Raw genomic sequence first — 8,297 nt, forward strand, 5'->3', positions numbered from 1 at the left:
CATCAATGGAAGCTGAGGTGTGTTCACTAAGTACTTTTTGTGCACTAGCGAAACATGGACAGTGCGGCGTACTGCAGAGCGTCTGAATGCTTTTCTGTTGTTTTTCTTTATTGAAGTTCAGGTACCGCTAAACCCCAGAAAAAGTACTGTCACGTGGAACAGGGGCAAAGTACTTCATTATAATGGCTTTTCTACAGCCAGTTCTGGCTTGATATCTACTTTGTCGAGACATCACGACACAGTACGTTAAGTGCGAGCAGGACATTGCGACGCTTTGACACTAACTCGGGCTCGATAAGTCGCCGCGTGTGAAAGTACTCGATATGAGGGACGATGCAGCAGCATAGTGGACGATTGAACGAGGTGGGGCGGGCTTCAAAATGTCAGAACGTCGCTCAAGAAAGGTGAGACCAAAACAGCAATGCCGACGTGCTCCATTGAGTGATGACTTGCATCCTGCGCGGCTGGCTAAGCCGCCTTGGCATAGAACAACAGCGGTACGAACCACATTTTATACGCAGGCATGAATTATCCTTAACCATACGAGCGCTTTTCCAGGTACACCTGTCTCCCCCCCCCCTCCCCATGTTTATACTTCTAATTATATTTTTTTCTCCACTGTGACCCTCCTGTGCCAGGTTTCTTTTTCGTTCTCCACAAAACATCCACACCGAGACAGTCCAAAATCCCAGACGCCAGGATACCTTTTTCAGCGCCTTGGCCACACAGGGTCTCGCCAATTCTGTATACCGCCGCGACGATGCCTACGGCGAACTACTGAGGCTAACGTCCCTTGACGGACCAAGCTGTTCCCTGTCAACCACAAAATTACCCGATGCCTTGATGCTACGCTACTCAAGTCATGCTTTCAACTCGTATTGTTACTTGCACACTGACCGGCTCTTCAGGGACCTGAAACGCACGCCGCCCACGACACCTCGGAACGCTCACTCGCCTCTCGCTCCCCCAAACCCCTCTTACGTTTTTCTTCTCTTTTTTCTTTTTTAAATTTTTTTGCCGCTTTCTCGCTCCCCCGCTCTTGTCCCCTCGTCGTAGAATCCACGCCTAGCCAGTCAGGCGCCAGCGCTCATTTTCTTTTCAGTCCCTCCCTTTACAGTCAGCCACAGCCGACATCGACGCTGACGTCACTCCACTAACCCTTTAAAACTAACCCGCCGAGGATGACGAGGCCGCCTTTGACGAAGATAGGTCCTCGTATCTAAACGTTGACCAGCCTTTCTGAGGCACCTTATCCCTGTTTATAATCCTTATTCCTCGTGTGCTACTCCATTAGTAAGCCACATTTTTTTATTTTGGATTTCCTTGAGTAAGAGAGTAACTTAATGGGACCATCGCGTGGTTTGGCCCGAAGCAGCACAGGTATTTGCTTTGAAAGAACAGCTTTGACACGCATCCTGGTATGAGTATACAATGAAGAAACTGACGCACTCGATCTTCTGCTATTCAGGGTAGAGCACTGCACGGGCTCGGGCTTCCCCGAAAGCCCAGGCCAGGCCCACGGGCTCGGGCCGGGCTCGGGCACGGAATGTGCGTTTTCACCCGGGCCCGGGCCGGTCTCGGGTATTTTGAGGCGGGCCCGTGCAGGGCTCGGACTTTCTGGTGGTGTGCATGTAACGTGCAGCGAGTTATCCTCGCGCGTCTCGACTCTGAAAAACCTGTTGCCCTGGCGCAGCTGGAAGCTAGCAGTGCTACTCCTGTGTACTTGCCTTTTCTTCTTCCTTCGTATTTTGCGCTATTTGAAGAGAATTTAGAAGTCCAGAAAGACCGAAGGTGCCTCAAACTAAAGGATGCCATTGTATGCCTTACCTAAATAAATGTAATTAATGCTTTCAGCGCGGTGCAAGCGCGTTCGCGACTTACTGATTCTTCAAAGGCGAGTTGGTTAAACGATGAGTGGTAAGATAAGATAATTCGTCACGTGGCTGAATTCTTGCACTGCGTCCATCAATGACTGGACGCATGTTCTCAACTGGCCGCCTAGCAGCAGCGCATTAGTGCTGCACCATGGATGAACGAGAAGCTTTTTTTCTCCATTTACTCCATCCATGCGCTGCTCTCACGACCACTCGTGGCTGTGCTTCGGCTATGGTGTACTAGAATACGGTTGAGTGGGATGAGCGGCTGGGGTGGCGCATGCTTTTCAGATAGGCGCTCACGTGGAAAAATAAATCACCGCATATCCACGAAGGGAATCATGATAAGTGGGGCGAAGCACTGGGGATTGTTATACCGTAAAATCGCCCGTGACATTGCCCCACTCGCCCATGTAAATGCGGGACAACGCGGTGTCCAATAGATACAATGTGTTTTATTGCTCATAACGCGTATATTGTGTTGAGTTCCGGGTTGCGTTTTGATTTCATTATTACTGCTTTATGGTCGGTGAAATGCAGAGCCAGCGGTCCTTCTAGCGGATACACCCTAAAGTTTGCAAAGACGAGGTCTATGCACGTTCCCCTCGTGGTCGTGGGTTGCTTGTAGTCGTAAGAGATGCACCGTAAGAGAGAAGCATGTCGGCATTGCCGCTTTGCCGCCGCTTCCCTCGCTCTCGCCTCCGGGGTAGCTTGCTGTCGGCGTTGCCGGCGAGCCGCCGCTTCCTGCGCCCTCAAATCCGGGTCCGCTTGGCGTTTTTGCCGCTTTGCCGATGCTTCCCACGCCCTCGCCGGGGAAGTAGCTTGCTGTCTGTGTAGACCCTGAGCCACAGCATGCCACGCCTTACGTTCGTCCATGGCAGAAAGAGATTGTGTGGTCTTAAATGCGCCATACACAGCAGCGACATCTCGTGTATAGACGTTGAGCTGCTGCATGCAACGTTTCATTCATGACAGACAGATGGCGTGGCAGTCGATGTGAGCACGGACGACGTCGGACGGACTAGGCCAGACCCTACGGAGCTTCGCCCCTAATACTGTGGTGGTGCTGCCATAGAAGTGGATTGGGCTGCATCAAGGTCGGGCCGTTGGAAACTGCGGGCGATACTGCTCGGCAGGGTCGTTCGTATTACTTCGCGTGCTGGTGTTTGCGTTCAGACTACTCAAATGGTGTTCATAATTGCATATGACATATATTTATCCGTTAAGAATAAATTCCTTTCATTGTCTCCATTATTTTATTTTTTAATGCCGCTCGGTGATCTTTTTCGGTCTCGGGCCGGTTTCGAGCCGGGCTCGGGCCGGGCTCGGTTCTAAGGTAAAGTAGTGGCGGGCCGGGCCGGGCGGGTAACGTAGATTATCTCTGGGCCCGGGCCGGGCCCGGGTCTCGCCATAAATCTTTTGGTCGGGCTCGAGCGGGCAGCCCAACGTAAAAAAGATCGGCCCGTGCAGTGCTCTTATCCAGGTACAGGCAAATATTTAGAGGAGCTGGCAGAATGTTGTTCACAATGTGTGCAGTGCTCGCCCATGCCCACGGCACAGGTTCCGGCAAAATGGCCGAAAATAAAGCTACGTTGGTACCGTATGCGCACAGATTTTGTGGGTCCCATTGGAGCGCATATCATGTTCGTTTGCGTCGATGCGGAGACTAAATGTATTGCGGTGGTGCGTCTGAAGACTGCGAAGGCGGCCATCACGGTACATGTACTTAGTAGCATATTCACACGATTTAGCCTGCCACGAATGGTCGTGTCGCATAATGGTGGGCTATTCACCATCGCAGAGACCGCAAGGTTATTCCGGGGAGATGGCACTCGTCACGTAACTGCTTCGTCCTACCGCCAATCAAACGGGTTGGCGGCACGTGCACTACGCACCATAGTAGAGGGCTTAAGAAGAATCAGAAAGACACGTTGAAAAGTCGTTTTGGCAAGTTTTACAGCGAAGTTGTATTTGAATAGCATCCCAGGATTGCTTCGTTTCCGTCGATAGACAATTCAACCAATCACAGCTGAAACCGTGCGCCGCGTGCGCCGCTGCATTCCTTGCAGCACCACCAGATGGTCCCCGCCTCCGCGTAGCCGTGGTACGGGTTGCGCCGGCCGCGTGGGGGAAAAAATTAACTAGAAAGCTCGCCGTTGGGCATAGCCTTGGCCGCAAGCGTTTTGCGGCAAAGATTACGGCTGCGTAAGCTAAAGTTGCCCGGCAGCGGCAACTGCAACATACGAAGCGGTAACTGTAGCATAAGCACCAGGTAGTGACACTACACTTTCGTATGTAAAGTAAAAACCCACCTAGCAACTAATTGTATTTGTGTTGTGATAGCGCTATGGCAAGGCCACGCATAGTGAGGACTCCGGAAGAGCAGCGTGAGCACGATGAGTGCCGAAAGGTACAGCAACGTCAATATGCACAACGGCCTGGTGCTCAGGCTTGGCAGGACCCACTGTATGGCTAAGTCACATTGGTCTATCGAAGGAGGTGATACCACAGGTTCGCTGGTCAACCAGTTTCAGAGTGTGAATTGGAGCCCAATTCACACTTTGAGTTACAGGTCCACGCCGACTTGAGAAGACCAGTCGCCCGCAGGAATTCTCTTGGGATTCCAACCACAGACTCACTTTAGATCCTATTTTGCTGAGCAGGACAAGATGGAGAATGGTACCACTAACAATGTCGCTATTCCGCGAGCGGAAAAGCCACACTCACCCTGCGAAACCCAATCTACAAGCACCCAAGCCTATAAGAGCCTGCCAGCCCTTTGTTAATGATCAAGTGGTTGCGCCGAATCACCACCAAATCTGGGGTAAACGACGTAGCTTATTCCACTCCGATGCTTAACCCGCGCTCGAAAGCCCCGAACAGCCTACACCTATACGGCGGAGGAAGGCTTGTATTATAAATTGCCAGATGCACACGAGGTGAGCACTTGAATAAGTACAACACACGTATAAGTACAACGACAGTCTTTCAATAACGTTTCTTGTAACCGATAATCGGGTGACTGCTGCGCACGCTTCTTTCAGTAGTTACAGTGGTGACGAGGATGGAATTCCGATGGGCGATGTTCAATTTTCAGACTGGAAAATTGGCATCTTGATCTCCTGCTTTTGACGATGCTGTGAGTTCCTGTAGCACGTATCGTGTTCGGCTAGAAGCGTATTTAGGAGGCAACGAGACTACAGACACTGGAAAACATCGTGTCCTGCTGGTTTCCTCGTTCAGGGACGGTGCTGTGCGGGTCTTGCAAGGGCGCCAGTCGACAGTCCACATCGAATCCCTGACGCATGAATCCGTTGTGAAATGCCTGTAGGAGGTCACAACCCTAAGCCAAACGAACTAGCAGCCGACTATTCATTCTTTATGCCCAGACAGGAAGACTACGAAAGCGTCCAGGACTACATCGCTCACTTCGCAGGAGTTGCCAAAAATTGTGACTTCGGGGCGGCACTGGACCCAACGTTATGCGACCACATCATTTGCGGGATCTGTGCGAAGACACTCACCGTTGCTCACTGGCCCGTAAGAAGTTGACCCGGGAAGAAGCCGAACAATTCGCCCTAGATTCAGAGAAAGTCAATGGAGAAGCTCGTGCGATGCGTGGGTCTTACGCACTCACCGAGGGCGGTGCCGTCAACATGGTACATCAGCAGAAGCAAGGGTGACCTTGGAGGAGGACTTACGGATCACCAAGGTTAAGTCTTCTGTGCAAGAAATGCAATGAGGCTCACAGAATGGCATCGTGTAGACATCGCAATTCCATCTGCCACCAGTGTGGCAAAAGAAATATTTGAAGGGCTTGGAAAGGCGGGGGGGGGGGGGGGGCGACGCTTCCGCAAGACAGGAATGTACAGCCTCCTGCATTTTGAACTATATCGTGCGAGAACACTATAATATTGTCGTACGTCGTCCTGAAGGGAACATCGCATTAGAGGACTCTTGCACAGCAGAGTGCTCAGTGCACTTGGGAGTACTTCTGCCGGTCTCGCTGATTATCGCCACTTTAAGGCGACAAACTGACGTGTGATGGACGCCCACGCGATATAGTGAGAATGTGGGAGGCTGTACGTTTGCTGTCGAAGCAACAGAATTTGGAAGCGCAGAAGAGACTTTGTACGGCCTCTTCGCGTACAGCTCTTCCAACAAAGACACTGTGCAGCCATTTAGGCACATCCTAATGTGGGAGATTCGGAAGCTGCGTGTGATTGTCGATAGGGGATCACCGGATTGTCTTCGCAAAGCTGGATATAACGGTGCGCTTTGGATCACTGATGGTGAGGAGTTCGCTAGTAGTTGTGGACTGTAAAAGGCGTCTCCATTGCTGAAGAAATACGATGGAGGCATTTCGCAAAGCAGGCATGTCCCTTTTGGAGGGAGGAACGCCATCATCCGTAAACATCATGAACGTGGACCCCAGTTAGGCACACGCCTAGCTGAACTTCCAGACCTTTTTGAGAAGCTCAGGTGCTGCAAGGGACCACCAGTGAAACTGCACTTAAAGGAAGGTGTTCAACCCTGATTTTGTAAAACTTAGAGAACCTAGCCTGCCATGAAAGCGCAAGTATCTGCCGAAATCGACCAACTTGTCGGAGATGGAGAGCTCACTTGTCATAATGTCTGAACGTGCCACGCAGTAGTTCCGGTAGAGAAGAATAAGGACACCCGGTTGTGCGGACATTTTGAACGGTTAGTTCAGTGACACAAGTAGAGCAGTACACTCTACAAAAAATTGACGCCATATTTGTAGCGCTATCCGAAGGCCAAGTATTTAGCACGCTCGACTTGCGCAACACATACAAATAGCTTCCCTTTGATGAAGAAGCCAAGATAGGTGAGCTGAATATGCACAAATGTCTTTTCTGCTGCAACCGTTTATGGCTCGGTATTGCTTCGCGCCCCGCACTGTTTCAGCGTCGCATGGAGGCTGTGCTTGAAGGCCTACCAGGGGCCACAGTTTACAGGGACGAATTATAGTAGCAGAAAAAAATCACACGACAACACGGTCCTGTAGCAAGTGTTCCACTGACTACAGGACAATGGTATCGAGCTAAACCGGAAGAAGTGTCACGTCCGTGAAAACATTGTCATTTTGGGACACCAAATGAATACAAGAGGCCTTCACCCTCTGCAAGAAAATTTTCGGACTAGTTCTAGGCGCACCGACAACTTCATCGGTAAGCCAGCTGAAATGATTCTTAGGACTGATCACGTACTACTCGAAATTTCTGCCGAACTTGCCCTTGGCTTTGGCTCTGTTGTAACGCCTACTGTCTAATGGAGCGTGATGGTGCTGAGGTCCCGCTGAGGCGACGGCATTTGATGAGACTAAGCGCGCCCTGTTTATGGCCAACTGTCTCACCGACTAACTCTCCAGAAACCCATCCTGCTGCAGTGCGACGCGTATGCAGAGGGACTAGGCACAGTTCTGTCTCTTCGTGTGAATGGTGTAGATCATCCCATAGCGTTTTGCTGAAGAACATTGACACCGGCGGATCGAAATTAATACATCGCGACTAGAGAAAAAGGTACTAGTGCAAATTTTTTGCATTACCGGGATTCTGGATTATCTTTTCGGCCTTAGATTGACCCTGTTAACCAATCACATGCCTCTGAGTGGTTTGTAAACTCCAGACAAACCGATTTATCAAATGGCACTTGCGAGGATTCATTGTAGGATTCGGCATAGGAAGAATACAACTCTCCTGTTAGCGGCTAATCAGCATGATATTGAATACCAAAAAAGGGAAGATAACTGCAACTGCCGACTTTGGGTGATTTCGCTTCATCTCGGTAGAAAATGTCAGACCAAAGTAGCAACGAAGATGTGCTCCATCAAGTGATTGGATCCTGCGAGGCTTGCTAAGGCGTCTTGGCATGAAAGAACAGCGGTACCAGCCGTATTTTATACGCATGCATGAATTACCCTCGAGTAAGGGAGTTATCTGCTGGGGCCATCGCGTGGTTTTGTCAAAAGCGGCACAGGACTTCGTTTTTAAAGAGGTGCAGGACACCCATCCTGGCATGACTGCAACGAAGAAAGTCGCGCACTCGATCTTCCGGTACCCATAAATAAACAATGATTTTGGCAAGCTGGCAAGAAGTTGGTCACGATGTGTGCAGTGCTTTCTCATGCCCACGGCAGAGGTTCCGGCAAATTGGCCAAAAACAAACCGACATTGGTGCCGTCTGCACATAGATGTCGCGGGTTCTATATGAGGGCATATGATCTTTGTTCACTTCGATGCGGATACTACGTTGATTGAGGCGGTGACTCTGAAGACTGCGACGGCGCAAATCACAGCAAATGTACTCCGGGGCATTTTCTCACGATCTGGCCTGCCACGGACTGTCGTGATGGATAATGGTGGACGATTCACCAACGCAGAGACAGCAGGGTTATTCCGG

At 50.6% G+C, this 8,297-nt stretch overlaps 1 long non-coding RNA gene across 1 annotated transcript in view; it reads left to right on the forward strand.

Moving 5' to 3' along the window:
- Window positions 1–319: 319 nt before the first annotated feature.
- LOC125945365 (uncharacterized) overlaps window positions 320–8,297 on the forward strand; it is a 43,793-nt gene continuing 35,815 nt past the window's right edge. The window contains exon 1 of the long non-coding RNA XR_007466853.1: window positions 320–404. This is a non-coding gene — a long non-coding RNA (uncharacterized LOC125945365). The remainder of the gene's footprint in view (window positions 405–8,297) is intronic.

The sequence above is a fragment of the Dermacentor silvarum genome, chromosome 5 (genome assembly GCF_013339745.2).
Source record: "Dermacentor silvarum isolate Dsil-2018 chromosome 5, BIME_Dsil_1.4, whole genome shotgun sequence".
NCBI lineage: Eukaryota > Metazoa > Arthropoda > Arachnida > Ixodida > Ixodidae > Dermacentor > Dermacentor silvarum.